Consider the following 16,621-nt stretch of genomic DNA (forward strand, 5'->3'; position numbering starts at 1 on the left):
TTATTTGCTTCTCTTTTAGATTAACCACAGTTTGCCATATTTTCAAAGCCCAGACAAGTTGTGGTTCTTACTAAGTTTATTGTAAACAAGCCAGCTTCAGACCATAGTTTATTATCTTTATTTTCACTCACTAGAGTTTAATGCTTGGATGGCATACTAAATTACAGTGGTTGTATTTGCACTTAATTGTTAACTATGATAATGGCATAGTTCACACATAACACTAAGTCAAGAATGACCAAACTACATAATTATGTACAAAGCAGACAAACTGTGTAATTCACTTTGCCAAAGGAAGAGAAAAATAGAGGCAATGGAACAGATGAGAGAACATTAGTTGTCTTTTCCTCATAATGCTACATGTTGGTGTAATGTTATGGTGTGTGCAACCATCATTTAAATCTCATTTCCCCACCTTTGTGAAAGGAATGAGTTCACAGTACAAACATGGTTTCTTTAAAATGTTGGAAAATATTTTTAAATGTATAAGTCTGGTGTGAGGGAGAATGATTTTTTTTTCATGTAAAAATGTTTTTTCAAAACCACTGCTTTTCTTAGTCTTGATTAAGACTGCCAACCCAAGAGGGGGAGATCATTGTATTAGAAAAACCAACTTTGATATATTGAATTTATAGTTAACACATGTTTACCCCTCAACCTTTGGCTTTGGAGTTTCAGTGGAAAAACAGTTTTGCTGATAAAATTGTGTCCAAAATAAATAAGTCCAAAACATTGTCAGGACTTGAAACAAAAGCAATCTTGAAGGACTGGAAAACATCACTATTTCATGGTTCATCCATTTCTTAAACATAAGTGGATTTTGTTTTTCTGTCCCAAGTCTTCATTTTTATCACTTTATTATCTGCACCAACATGTCTTCAATCTTTGATAGTATTTTAATACTGTCTCTTGTAACTTGTAACTGGACAAGGTTAGGGGTCTTTGTCCATTTCAGAATAATCTACACTGGTGACCCCTGTTTTCCCCCACCTCCTTCCCTGATGGATTTTGTACAACTGTATGAACAGCAGGATCAGCCTATAATATGGGGTGCTTCAATTTACCCTCTGTTCTTCCTCAGAGGAGCCAGATTATGACCTTGTTATAGTCTAAAGCCATGTTGGGTTCATTCCTGCCTCATTCATTTCTTTCCCAATCCCATGCTCCTCCTTTCCCTTCCCCAAGTCATACCAAGGGCTAATGACCCCCACTTTCACCCCTTTCTTTGCGGGGGCTGGTGGGTTGTTACATTTTTCATTTCTGAACTTCTTAATGCAAAACCTTAAGGGAACAATAGAGGATGCAATCTCCTAAGAGAAACCAAGAAGTTTTCAAGCTCAGCTTTGGGGATTCTGGAATAATGCTTTAGACAGATATGCAGAGCTTTCATCCCAGGGCCAGTTTGCACTGCTTTCCAACATTTAGAGTGGAGCAGAATTAAAACAATCTTAAGTATTTAGCATAGTGCTATGTTATCACTGGCCAAGGTTCTTCTTTATTCATAAGAAAGTTTTAGACTGGAGAGATACTCAACGGTGTTGATTGAAACTTTCTTGTTTACTTTAGCCTGTCTTACTGCTTCCTGATAAATGCTGTTAAGGGGTTAGGAATGAATAGTCCATTAATTTTCTCTTGAATAGCTTGTTTTCATAGCTCATTGTTAGTTCCTTTCTGTGTTTGTCCAGTGCATGTCTGAAGGGACAAAAAAAATGCCTTTAATTATTGATTTCCTCTCATTTTTGGATTGAACTGCCCTTATTTCTCTTTTTTAAAAAATAAACCAGATACTAATGAGAGGAAACCAGTATTTAAAACTTCACATAAATGTCTGATGATTCCTAGTTTCAAAACCATTGACTCAGATCTTCAGATTTGTCTTCACTTTTATTTAAACCAGTTTCTTTGTCATGTACACTCAACTGGTGGGGTTGTCATTCAATGTGTCATACAGACCCACACCTCTGGAATAATTCATGGATTAGCATGTTGTGAACATAGTTGAACTGTTGTTCTAGGATGAAGCCTGGACCTGCCAATGTGAAAAAGTAATTAAATTGTTGAATTAGGATTAGGGAGGCCCAGGTTCAAATCCCCAGTCAGTTACGAAACACACAAAGTAACCTTGAGCTAGTCACTGTTGCTTAGCCTAACCTACCTCTTCAGTTTTTGTGACGCTAAAATGAAGATGAGAGGATGGCTACAATATTATTTTCCCTTATCCAAGTAATGGAAGCTTTCAGAGGGAAAGGATTATTCAAGCTTCCTTGATCTGGGATACTTTAAGCTTTAATTTGGGCAGGGGCTGAAAGTTGTGACTTCTATCTCAGTAAGTGAGTGCAGTTCACACTGGAAGAGGGTTGGTTTATCATTCATTGGAATTTGGCACTCTCAGGCCATCTCCTGCAATCTGAGAGCAGCTCATTGAAAACATCCCCCAAATCTCTGACACAAAGGAATACTTCTACTTTATTTTGGGAGGAATGCATATCTGCATACAGTTCTCTTGCCCTTTGTTTTTTGGTGGGGAGGCTGACCTCTGCCACCCTACCACCTCCCCAGAATATGGATTGCAAGCTGAGGACAGTGTGAGACAGATGCAGAAGATGGGGCAGCTTTTGTCCCTGATAGGTTGTTATATGGAAGGGCTTGATGTCTACTGAAGATGCTTCCAAAAAGGATCTTTGTAGCTCTCTAGCCTTACAATATTATGTGACCAGGAAGAGAACTGATTTATTGCTGACTAGGCCTCAGTCTATCTGAAACTGTACCAGAAATGTTTTTTTTTTCCTAGAACAGCTGTGGATCTGTAGCATTTTAGTGTGGCCCTTTCTCACATTGATGGGAACTCAAATATTCCCATCTGCTGACTTCTTTCTCTTTCCCTACAGAGCTTCAGACACTTTAACACTGTTTTCAGTATGGTGGGGTAGATAGAAAGGAAGACTGGATTCAGGTTGGCTTCAGACAGAGAGACAGAGCTTGAAATTGGCACAATAAAACCTGCATGAAGAACAGCCTTAGTAGTTAGGTGTCAGTCAGTCATATCTGGAGGGCTTAAACCAGTGTTTCTCAATCTCGACAAGTTTAAGATGTGTGGACTTCATCTCCAAGAATTCCCCAGCCAGCATGTTGGCTGGGGAGTTCTGGGAGTTGAAGTCCACACATTTTAAACTTGCCGAGGTTGAGAAACACTGGCTTAAACCATGGAGATTCCCTTTTGCCAACTGATAAGGGCATGAAAGGAATATTTGCCAGTTTTAGTCTAAGAAGCCATATTCTATGCCTCACCAGTAGATGCTGAAGTCCAAGCTTATACACCCTTCCAAAAGATGGAGGATGGAGCAGCATATCAGTAACAAGAGGCAGAAAGCATAGAAATAAGTAGGTATGTGTGAGGGAATAAGACAACAGCTTTTAAAAGAACATACGTATGAGTGAATTGGGTTGGAACATCCCAAAAGTTCTCAAAATTTTCCTCAGTTTTTTGTTTCTAGAGTTTGTAAAAAATGACTTCCTCAATTTCTCATGCATCACCAGGGCCATATTTGAATGACTGACTTCAATCACATTTTAATGGCTCCTTTCTGATAACATCTCAGCTTAAATCCATCCTTTGAATTCTAGCTTTGTTTGGATACTGATATTCTGTTAAGAGACCATTTGCAGAATTGCAGTTCTGAAAAATAATATGGAAGGGAGAAATGATGGGAGAAAAAATATTGTGTGTGAGAGAGAGAATGTGTGATTTAGTTAGAATATGTCTGTTGGATAGCAGTTATTATCAGAAAAAATGAATGTGTGAAGGAGGCTGACTAGTTTTGTTATGGGAATGTATGAGGAGAAGTTCCTTTTTCTCTTTGGGGAACATTTGAGGGAAATTTGTAAAAGAGGGCATATTGTATCTTCTGTTACTGATGAGAGAGGAATGGCTAACTAGTAAATATGGTTTCTTTTGGTGCTGGTTGTATGGAACAGGGATTGCTTTGTCTCCCAAACTAACCTCTGTCTAACAAACTAACAAACCTTCCATGGCTTCTAGCATTATTTCATGGCTTTTCTGTGAAGTCAGAAATATATTCTAGAGAACATCCACTGTAGTTGGGATTACATGCTGTAGAATCTGTTATCCTTTTGAGACTGCAGATAGTCCTTGACTTCTGACCATTTGTTTAGCAGCTGTTCAAAGTTATGACGGCATTGGAAAAAGTGACTTAAGACTGGTCCTCGCACTTACGACCATCACAGCATCCCTGTGGTCACATGATCAAAATTCAAGCGCTTGGCAACCAGCTCACACGACGGTTGCAGTGTTCCAGGGTCATGTGATCGCCATTTGCAACCTTCCCAGCTGGCTTCTGACAAGCAAAGTCAATGGGGGAAGCCGGATTCACTTAATGACCATGGTGATTTGCTTATCAACCGTGGTGATTCATTTAACAACCATGGCAAAAAAGTCATAAAACTGGGCATGACTCACTTAACAATTCCCTTGCTTAGCAATGTCCAGTCCCAGTCCCAATTGTGATCATAAGTTGAGGACTACCTGTACTCTGTTAAAGCTATTTTTTTTTCTTTCAGTTAATATTTCTTTTAAAACTGATTATATTTATTTATTTATTTATTAAATTTGTCCCCGCCCTCCTCCCATCAGGGGACTCTGGGCGGATTACTCAACTCGTTCCCTTTCTGAGCTTTCTGCAAATGGGTTGGAAATTTTGTACTTGTAGAGACAAGTTGGTTTCTTCATGTATATAACAGGCCATTTTGACCCTTTCTCCTTCTAGAAATGAGTCCACCATTGTAAAATTGGGATGGCATTTTAATTTCATCCTTCTAGAAATGGGTACTTCCTCCCACTAAAATGGAACTGGGCAACTGAGAACCAGTCTGGTGTAGTGGCTAAGGTGCTGGGCTACAAGCTGGGAGGCAGTGAGTTCCAGTCCTCCCTTAGGTAGGAAAGCTGGCTGGGTGACTTGGTCCCTTTCTCAGCCCACCTCACCTCACCTTGCCGGGTTCTGATTTTGGGGAAAACAGGAGATGTGAGCATTAAGTACGTATGTTACCTTGAGTTCAGCAAAAAATAAGGTCAGGATAAAAATCTAAGAAATAAACTTCTTTGAAAGTTACCTGCAGTGAATGAAACCTCTACAAGTCCCTCCTTCTGGGTTGCTTTTCTTCTCTTTAGCATTGAATCAAACTATATTCTTCCAACTACTTTCAGTGGCAGTCTGAGGAGGGTAAAAAGTCTCCAAAAGTGCTGGCATGCAGATTCATCAGTAGCTGTGATTTTGATTAAATGTATTGTTTTTATTAGGGTTGGGGGGTTTTATAGATGAAAAAGAAGAATTGTGTATTATATATGTATTGAACAGCCGCTGAAAGCCATCAGTGTCTCTTTCTCCTGTACATCATTTGATGAAGGACGAAAATAAGCCATACACATGGTCATACCAGTAAACCAGTCCAGGCAGCAAGGGTGAAGTAGATGTAACCTTATAGATGGCTGGGAGGTGTGTTGGTGAATCCAATAAGCTTGTGATTCCATACATGGATGTTAATCTTTCTTTAGCACTCTCTTCAACTCCCAGACTCTAAGATGAGGAATGGAGTTACTTTCCACTTTACTTTTTGCCTTCCTGAAGGTAATGGCTGTCCAGGACAGGTGAAATAATGGGTGAACCCAAGTGTGCTGGCATATACAGTGGCTGCTCAAATCAGTGTATTCAGTGTGCAAATAATTTCTGTTGTGTTTCTAACGATATGGCATAGAAATTACCTTACAGTAGATAAATAGCGATCCTAGAGAAATGAGCTCACAATGACCTTTTACAACAACAAAAAAGGGGATTGTTGCAGATCTGTTAACTCCAAAACCTTTGGCAGATGAGAAGGATGCTTTGAGACAGACAGCTTCTAGTGATGCTAGTTAAAAAATGTTAGGCAGCTCTTTCATCTATTGCTATTTGATGCGGGAGGGTGTGCGCTTGTGTCTGGGTACGTGGGTGTATGTGTATAAAGAAAGAAGATTGAAAGAAGCAGTGGAAACAGATGAGGAAATGTTGTTCACCGGAGTTCCTGTGGACTACTGCAAAAGGGCAAAATGCATGCTCAAAGCCTTGTCTAGAAGTATCTCACTTCTGCAAAGCCCCTGAGCATTAGCAAACAGCATTAGAACGGGGTGTCTTCAGAACAATATGGGGTCTTAAAGGCTAGCATGAACCAATTGGCTAGGAGGCTGCCAATGTGCTTGGAGCAGATGTTGTTCAATCTGTTTTCACAATATTTATTTCAAGTTCTAGCATCTGAATATTTCCCCCTGAATTCCCTGCATTACTTTTGGCTAATGTTCGTATATTTTCATGAGTATCTCCTTCCCCCCTCCTATGCACAAACTTCATTTTACGGCATTTTCACTGGAAAACATTTTTCATTGATGCAGCAGGAGCCCTATTGCTGTAAGCACCTCGGCTGTGCCCCATCCTGGAGAAGCTTTTGATGGCAACCACAGCAACCTGTGGGGACAGAAACAAAATTATGTGTGATCTAGCTTTCTTGGGTCAAATGATGTTTCACAAGCATTAGTTCTTCTTCTTGGACTTTAAATGAAAAACATCCACAAAACACTCAATTCCAATCTTATTTGGATACTTTCCATTGAAAATGGACTGCTGGAGTAAGACAGTTGCTTACCCCTTTTCTTCCTGCCATTGGTTCAGGGGTGCCTACAGGGGGCATAAAAAAGGTCCAGATGGTGCCCACAACCATGTGATCAAAGCCCTGTCCATTTTACACCTATCACAGTACATGTAAAAATGGGGCAAAGCTTTGATCATGTCATGGCCACCATTTTGACTTTGTTTATTCCCCCCTTGGACAACCTGCGTTGGTTTATTCAAAAGGCCCCCGGCTGCCTTTTTTCCCATCCTGAAAGAAAAAATGAGCTTCATTCACTGGAAAGTAGTGGGGCATGTACAGAAAGACAGTTCTGAGGGGAAAAAAACTAGAACGATAACATGAAACAGCTTCTTCCTTCAATCACAGCTTGTAAGCTTGGCGCTGAACCAAATGAGAGGAGGAAGAACCACAGAACTGCCTACTCCATGCCAATTGCTTAGATCTACACATAGCTGAGGTCTTGCCATCCCCCTACATCCACCCCAGGTGAAAACGTGTTGCACACGACATTCGGGGTACCCTATTTACAGTGCAATCCTATACACATTTCACTCAGAAATAACTTGCACAAGGTTACTTACTCCTTGAGGAGTGCAAATATAGGCCCACTGCCATAACTGGGTAAAACTAAATGCTTTTAAAAGCAAACCTATGTAGACATGAATACAAGAATTGAATTGAATCAGCTGTTGGAGTTGCAAGCAAAACTCCTCAAGATCTGGGTTTTCCCTGGGCCCAAAATTTGATGTTGTTTAAGGACTAGATCCATTTGTTATCAAGTTCCTCTTGAATTGGTGTAATTTTGTTTTCAATAAACTTATGTTTCCAGCTAGTTCTTGTGGAATTTTTTCCCCCTACTGGCAGTCAACACTGTTAAAATTCATATGCTTTTGGGCTAAGTAACTAAAGGTTATTTAGATAATGGGTTGCTGTTCATAGTCTTCACCATATCTTGCATTAAGTGCTATATTTCTATACTGCTGAAACACATACCTGGTTCTGTTATGACAGAGAGATTTTTGAGACACCATTAAAGATCAGGAAATTGACAATCAATGCACTCATACACATTGAAGACTGATCTGTGTTTGTATTTTGCATTTAGAGCTAAAGTATAATTTTAATTTAAGATAATGAAAAAGAATGGCTGATAATTGCCTTTTACTATAGGCCATAGTATGGAACCATGGATTCATATGCGTTTTAATCTGTAGCGCAACTAGGTAATTTTTAGATCTTGTCCTAATGTTCTTGTGCTAGAGAGGAATCTTTTAGATGACCATATATTTTAATTGGGAATAAGAACTATTTTTTTCTGAAAAGCATATAGAGTTTCAATAATAATAATAATTAGTAGTAGTAGTAGTATTAGAAGTAGATAAGTAGACTTATTATAAGTTGGCAAACAGAATCATAAGTACAAGTATCTCTTTAAAGATCAGTATGTTCCTCACCTTTGTTGTATGAATGGAAGAGAAATGGAATTATAATAGATAAATATCTTCAGATCCCTAAGCCACATGAACGTTACGTTAATTTTTTTAACAAATGACTACTTGCCATTGAAATGGCATATCCATAAAATCTTCATAAAAAAAAAAGCAACAAGCCATCAGTCCAATCAAAATGAATTATGCTAAAACAATGACTGATATTAGGAAAGGAAAGTAGTAATCAATGTTTAAAAGCTGTGCAGACAAAATGTGTGTCTCCTCACCAGTAAGCCTAAAGTCTGAATGCCAGGAAGTGTCTATAGTGGCGACCTTCTCAATCAGTTTGATCAAGAATGTAACATTTGAGTGTTTCCCACCATTACCAATTTGACTGAGTCAATAGAAGGTTCTTCAAACATTTTACATCTGACTGCTTTTAGCCAACAGAAGAAATATTTCCAATAAAAAACATCAGTCGTTTCCCTTGAATCATGAAAACAGCATGTCCTATGCTTGCACTTTTCGAAAGGGCAGCCATATAAACTGAATAAATAAATTCAGTATTTCAGCAGCTAGGAGGGATAAGGGTCCAATGGAAGGGGTTCTCATTATTCCAGATACCTAATAATATCCTCAAGATCTACATCGCCCAAATAATCCAACACAATTTGAAAAGCAGTCATCATGATAACCATTTGACCCATCTCAACCTTGGAGTCCAGATGATGGTGGATCAAGAAAGACAGGAAATAAATCTAATGAACCAGCAAGCAAATAAATAAGTGACATTACTTATGATGAATGGAACACATCCCCCAATATCCAGATCACCAACTTTCCAAATGTGTGGACTTCAACTCCCAGAATTCTTATCCAAGGTCATGCTGGCTAGCCCAGACCATCTGCAAATTACACAGATCAGTCAGAGCTTTGAACGTTCTTCCAGCTGACAAAGCCAGCAATTTCCCAAGGCCTTTCTAAAAACTATTCAGCTTCATCGGGGATCTGGGCAGACTTTCTTAATTGCTCCAGCACCCTGTGGAAGTCCATGATGGCAGAAATTCCAAAATTAGCTAGGCAGTTATTCTCTGTTGCAACAAGGTCACATGAAACTTCATCTTCTGAGTTGCATTTGGCATTAACAGCTTCCATTTGGCATTAACATTAAATGTTTTACAGAACTTGGCAGTGGCAATTGGCAAAAACTTAATTCTCAAATCTTTCCATAATACGACTCCAAGTCTTTCTTACTTACGAAGTAAACACTTCAGAGTTCAGACTGTATTAGAATTGTTATATTTCTTCCTGTAGGGACTTTGTGACTTTAAAGTCCACAAGACAGCCAAAATTCAAAAGGAGCATTTTTTTTCCATCTCTGCCTTTCCATGATCCTCAAAGATGTTGGATGTCTGCCAGTTACAGAATTTTCTGACTATATCACATATTGTAATGTAAAGATGCAGGCATCAAAAATGAAGATGTAGATGCCACATTTATGCTTCATGCTCTATTTACTGCATAGGTTCATGGAAGATGGGAAAGAGCTTAGCTCTTTTTTGTAGATCTACTCCATGCTTAACAGATATTGACAGCCATATAATATACAGTGTAATCCTAGGTGATAGGACACATTTTTCTTTCTTCATCAGTCATCCTTTAAAGGGAAAAAAAAAGAAAAAGACACAGATGATAAAATAGCCATCACCAGTGCATGTATATTCAGCCCAGGCAAATGACCGGACCTTTATGAAATATTCATATTTGAGATGATCTCTTTTTTAATTCAAATAGGGCAGGTTCTACTAATACCCATCTCCATTTCTCATTAACATGCATGATTATCCCTCTGAGCCACCAATTTGCATCCATCATCTTATTAATTTTCTTCAGCAGTTTGGCTCAGTTGGGGCTGCACTTGACATAACTCTCCCTGCCACTCTCTTCTTTAATTCATTAATATTCAAGCTTGCTTTTAGTGAGCTGTCAAACGTAAAACCCCAGGGGTCTGATTAAGTCCCTTAGCATTTCCTGTGCAGCCTCCAGCACCCTTTGATATGCCATCTGATGCAGCCATTTTCAGAATCAGAAGCTGAGCAAAGGAATGGTTGGCAGAGAAGGCTGGTGCCCCGGGCATCAACATCTGATCCATTTTTCCCCTCAATTGTGTTTAATGACTATTAAGTAGAACCTGCATATTTCAGAGAAAAAACCTGCTGAATACTCCAGCCATGACTGAGCCTGTACCTATAACTGAGCTCTTAATTTCTTCTCAGTTTTCCCCATACCTACCTTCCCTCGCTGCTCCTAATGGTGCTCCAGAACCGCTCTCTGAACATTTGCAATCCACACACCCAACAATTCCCAGGTAAGTACCAAGGTGTTTCCAGATGGAGGTGGTCCAGATTGGTTTACCCCTCTCACAAACAGCCTCTAGAGTAATTGATTTGTCATGGGGAGAACCTGCAGGAAGACAACTGGAGGAGAAATGGCATTGAATTAAGGTGGAATTCTGTAAAAAAAATTACTTGTCCACAAGCATACAGCGATACTGCTGGTTACTAGATCGACTGCAGCGAAGTCTGTTGTAGCTAGCAAGTATGCTTGTGACTGTGCACAGTTGCTCCTGTTGGGCCTAGTGTTGGCTGTTCTACTTTTGAGAGGTTAAGTATAGCCCTTGGCTGTTAGGGAGACTTGGTGAACTTGCCTGTTGTAGTGCTAACACTCCTAGCAAGACTGAGTGGCTAGTCTAGCCAAGCTTTCCATTTCCCATAATTCCCTGAGGAAGGCCAATCCAGGGGCATTGTGGGAAATTGGGGATGGTGAAATATATACATACATACAAGACATTTTTCTCCAAGCAAAGGATCGTTACCTTGTCGTGGTGCTGGAGCTTGAGCACCTCAATGATGCCATGAGCTAAACCGTGAAGGGCCACCCAAGACGGGAAGGTCATGACAGAGAGGTCAGACTAAATGCGATCCCTGGGGAAGGTAATGGCAACCCACCTCAGTATTCTTGCCGTGAAAACTAAATGGATCAGTACAACCAGAGATATGTCGGTATACCATCGGAAGATGAGACCCCCAGGTCGGAAGATGGTCAAAATGCTACTGGGGAGGAACAGAGGATGAGCTCAACTAGCCCCAGACGTGATGACGCAGCTAGCTCAAAGCCGAAAGGACGGCTAGCGGCCGACGGTGCTGGTGGTGAACGGCGAATCCGATGTTCTAAGGATCAACACACCATTGGAACCTGGAATGTAAGATCTATGAGCCAGGGCAAATTGGATGTGGTTATTGGTGAGATGTCAAGATTAAAGATAGACATTTTGGGCGTCAGTGAACTGAAATGGACTGGAATGGGCCACTTCACATCAAATGACCACCAGATCTACTACTGCGGACAAGAGGACCACAGAAGAAATGAAGTAGCCTTCATAATTAATAGTAAAGTGGCTAAAGCAGTGCTTGGATACAACCCAAAAAACGACAGAATGATCTCAATTCGAATTCAGGGCAAGCCATCTAACATCACAGTGATCCAAATATATGCCCCAACCACAAATGCTGAAGAAGCTGAAGTAGAGCAGTTCTATGAGGATCTGCAGCACCTACTGGACAACACGCCTAAAAGAGATGTTATTTTCATCACAGGAGACTGGAATGCTAAGGTGGGCAGTCAAATGACACCTCGAATTACAGGTAAGTATGGCCTGGGAGAACAAAACGAAGCAGGACACAGGCTGATAGAATTTTGCCAAGACAATTCACTCTGCATAACAAACACTCTCTTCCAACAACCTAAGAGACGGCTTTATACATGGACTTCACCAGATGGACAACACCGAAATCAGATTGATTACATCCTTTGCAACCAAAGGTGGCGGACATCTGTACAGTCGGTAAAAACAAGGCCTGGAGCTGACTGTAGTTCAGATCACGAACTTCTTCTTGCACAATTTAGGATCAGACTAAAGAGATTAGGGAAGACCCACAGATCAGCTAGATATGAGCTCACTAATATTCCTAAGGAATATGCAGTGGAGGTGAAGAATCGATTTAAGGGACTGGACTTAGTAGATAGGGTCCCGGAAGAACTCTGGACAGAAGTTGGCAGCATTGTTCAGGAGGCGGCAACAAAATACATCCCAAAGAAAGAGAAAACCAAGAAGGCAAAATGGCTGTCTGCTGAGACACTAGAAGTAGCCCAAGAAAGAAGGAAAGCAAAAGGCAACAGTGATAGGGGGAGATATGCCCAATTAAATGCAAAATTCCAGAGGTTAGCCAGAAGAGATAAGGAATTATTTTTAAACAAGCAATGCGCGGAAGTGGAAGAAGACAATAGAATAGGAAGGACAAGAGACCTCTTCCAGAAAATTAGAAACATTGGAGGTAAATTCCAGGCAAAAATGGGTATGATCAAAAACAAAGATGGCAAGGACCTAACAGAAGAAGAAGAGATCAAGAAAAGGTGGCAAGAATATACAGAAAACCTGTATAGGAAGGATAACAATATCGGGGATAGCTTTGACAGTGTGGTCGGTGAGCTAGAGCCAGACATCCTGAAGAGTGAGGTTGAGTGGGCCTTAAGAAGCATTGCTAATAACAAGGCAACAGGAGACGACGGCATCCCAGCTGAACTGTTCAAAATCTTGCAAGATGATGCTGTCAAGGTAATGCATGCTATATGCCAGCAAATTTGGAAAACACAAGAATGGCCATCAGACTGGAAAAAATCAACTTATATCCCCATACCAAAAAAGGGAAACACTAAAGAATGTTCAAACTATCGAACAGTGGCACTCATTTCACATGCCAGTAAGGTAATGCTCAAGATCCTGCAAGGTAGACTTCAGCAGGTCATGGAGCGAGAATTGCCAGATGTACAAGCTGGGTTTAGAAAAGGCAGAGGAACTAGAGACCAAATTGCCAATATCCGCTGGATAATGGAAAAAGCCAGGGAGTTTCAGAAAAACATCTATTTCTGTTTTATTGACTATTCTAAAGCCTTTGACTGTGTGGACCATAACAAATTGTGGCAAGTTCTTAGTGGTATGGGGATACCAAGTCATCTTGTATGCCTCCTGAGGAATCTGTATAACGACCAAGTAGCAACAGTAAGAACAGACCACGGAACAACGGACTGGTTTAAGATTGGGAAAGGAGTACGGCAGGGCTGTATACTCTCACCCTACCTATTCAACTTGTATGCAGAACACATCATGCGACAAGCTGGGCTTGAGGAATCCAAGGCTGGAGTTAAAATCTCTGGAAGAAACATTAACAATCTCAGATATGCAGATGATACCACTTTGATGGCTGAAAGTGAAGAGGAACTGAGGAGCCTTATGATGAAGGTGAAAGAAGAAAGTGCAAAAGCTGGCTTGCAGCTAAACCTCAAAAAAACCAAGATTATGGCAACCAGCTTGATTGATAACTGGCAAATAGAGGGAGAAAATGTAGAAGCAGTGAAAGACTTTGTATTCCTAGGTGCAAAGATTACTGCAGATGCTGACTGCAGTCAGGAAATCAGAAGACGCTTAATCCTTGGAAGAAGAGCAATGACCAATCTCGATAAAATAGTTAAGAGCAGAGACATCACACTGACAACAAAGGCCCGCATAGTTAAAGCAATGGTGTTCCCTGTAGTAACATATGGCTGCGAGAGCTGGACCATAAGGAAGGCTGAGCAAAGGAAGATCGATGCTTTTGAACTGTGGTGTTGGAGGAAAATTCTGAGTGCCTTGGACTGCAAGAAGATCCAACCAGTCCATCCTCCAGGAAATAAAGCCAGACTGCTCACTTGAGGGAATGATATTAAAGGCAAAACTGAAATACTTTGGCCACATAATGAGAAGACAGGACACCCTGGAGAAGATGCTGATGCTAGGGAGAGTGGAAGGCAAAAGGAAGAGGGGCCGACCAAGGGCAAGATGGATGGATGATATTCTAGAGGTGACGGACTCGTCCCTGGGGGAGCTGGGGGTGTTGACGACCGACAGGAAGCTCTGGCGTGGGCTGGTCCATGAAGTCACGAAGAGTCGGAAGCGACTAAACGAATAAACAACAACAAGACATTTTTACATGGCCACCATTTCCCTTCTCCAAACCCTCAGATACAGTCTTGGGAGGGCCTGCGATTATGCACCCTGCAGCCATTGTGGGCATTTTCAAAGCTGACCGGCATTCCCTTCCTGTGGACATTGAGTGACTCCGCTGATGACCCATCTGTCCCTGGCCTTGCATCTCATGCTTGTGTTCATAGCAAGATAACAACAACAACAACAACAACAACACCTTTGTTAGCTGACCAGCACCCTGAGTGTGAGAGTACCTAGGAACTGTCCCTTGGTACATATCTCAGCTGAAGAAAATGAAGCAAGTTGGGAGATGACAGGTGGAGGAAGACTTGAACCTGATCAAAAATGTACTTTGTGATGGTGTTAGAGGCAAAAAAGCAGTTTTACTTTACTTCTCTATCTTTGCATTTTCTCTGTGTGGTCCAGTACCGTAAAGCTCTTTTGAGGATTTTCAAGCCTTTGGGGATCTGGCTCACCTATAGATCTTGTAGAATTCATGGAAGGTTGCTGTAACATGTTGGCTATATATTGTGAAGGCAAAATTAATCAACTTCATCAGGATATAAACTACATAGTTGCAGCACTTCAATCTGTAGAAGGGCCCTGTCTGGTCAGATTTTCTTGGATGAGTTTTTAAGGCCTGAGGACCTGGACAAGGCACTGGAATAGTTTTGATCAACTATAGGTTTGCTTGCCCTTGCTCCTCATGCCTTATAACATCTAGAAGGAAGAGAGTACTCAAGGTTGTAAGTCCCTCCCTACAAGAAGATGTGGCCCCAACTTCTTTAAATAAGGCATTACTTAGACCATGCTTGAAAAAAAACCCTAAGTGGACCCAAAAGATCTAAAAAAAACAAAACAAAACTATAGGCCAATAGCCTACATTTGCTGATTCTCCAAGCTCTTTGAGTGCATTGTGGCCTATCATGTCTAATCATTCTAGGATAAAATGGACTTTCCATATCCATTGAGTTTAGGCCTGGTTTTGGCACTGAAACTACTTGGCCAGCCTGTTGGATGGACTTTGCCAGGAGAGAGACCAAGGGATCTAGCTTTGTTGATTCTCTTGTACCTCTCAGCAGCTTTGATACCATCAACTATAGTACCCTTCTAGAAAGTTGGTTTACGCTAAGGGTGGGAGGAACAAGCTTAAAGCTTTTACCTAGATGGGCATCCTGAGAAAGTGCTGCTCGTGAAGCCGGTTCAGAAATTTCAGAAACTTCTGCTGTGGCAAGAGTAATGTATAGAACTCACTTCCCATTTATTTCCAGTCCCAATTTAATATGCTGATTGTTAACTTAGAAAATCCTTCATGCCTTGGACCATAGTATCTGTAGAAACACTTCTTCCCATTCGTTCCTACTTACTCGTGCCAGGTGCCCTCCTATGCTGAGGTGTGCTGAGCGGCTACCCAGAAGTGGGTCTTTAGTGGTAGCCCCACCTCCAATTTTGGAAAGCTAACCCAATGACCCCCTCCTCCAAGTCCTGCTGTGATGCTTCATCATGGTGATGCGGGTGTTCCTGGGGGGGATAAGTAAAGAGTTCCAGGGGTGTCTTCCAAGTGTATATATTCCCAGCAGGGTCACACAAAGGGTGAAGGTCATCCCAGCTGCCCAACTAAAGCAGGCAGGGAGCTACTGTATGTTGAGCAGCAGTGATAGAGGAAGATGCTGGAAACAGATGATCACTTTAGTGACAATGGCAAAGGCATCCATTCATACTGCGCAGGAAAAGGCAGCAGTAAACCACTCCTGTCTTTTTACCAAGAAAATCATATTGATAGAAAATATAAAATGATTGACAATGTAGTGCCAGATGATGGGCCCCTCAGGATGGATGGCATGCAATATGCTACCAAGGAGGAGCTACAGATCTTTTGGAGTACTAATGGTGTTTATTACGTGGCTAGATTAAAGGCTTTGGGATGTCTAGTTGCTGATATTGCCATGCAGGTAGTCCTTGCTAAACAACCCTAACTGGGACCGGCAGCTCGGCCACTAAATGAAGCAGTCACTAGAAATCACTTGACAGTGACTGTGCTTTCCAGCTGGAAAGTGACAAGACTAGTCAGTTTCACACCTTTGGCTTTTGTTTGCCTCCTCACAGGTCCTTGACTTTTTGGAATGCTCAAGTGCCTGCTTACTGTCTTGTACACATTGTGCTGGCAGCCCGGGGCTGGGAGCCGTGGGTGCGCTACACAAACAGCTTACAGTACTCTCTTGGAATCTCTTCCTCTCCAAACTCTCCGCTCTGGGGGTGGGGGCAAGAAAAAAAGCAAGCAATTTCTGTAGGCAATCTCTTTCCTCTGCAATCCCTTCTTCTCCAATCTGTCTGCTCTGCAAGACGGGAAAAAAAGAAAAAACCTCAGGTCAGGCACTGGACAATGCATACTGACTGTGATGGTGATCACATGACTGAGAGACGCTGCGAAGGT

General features: G+C 41.3%; 1 protein-coding gene across 1 annotated transcript in view; it reads left to right on the forward strand.

The window, feature by feature from the left end:
- TFPT (TCF3 fusion partner) overlaps positions 1 to 14,931 on the forward strand; it is a 160,443-nt gene extending 145,512 nt beyond the window's left edge. The window contains exon 7 of the transcript XR_010067838.1: positions 14,921 to 14,931. The gene's annotated coding sequence lies outside the window, so the exon portion shown is untranslated. The remainder of the gene's footprint in view (positions 1 to 14,920) is intronic.
- Positions 14,932 to 16,621: the final 1,690 nt, after the last annotated feature.

The sequence above is a fragment of the Candoia aspera genome, chromosome 4 (genome assembly GCF_035149785.1).
Source record: "Candoia aspera isolate rCanAsp1 chromosome 4, rCanAsp1.hap2, whole genome shotgun sequence".
Classification (NCBI taxonomy): domain Eukaryota; kingdom Metazoa; phylum Chordata; class Lepidosauria; order Squamata; family Boidae; genus Candoia; species Candoia aspera.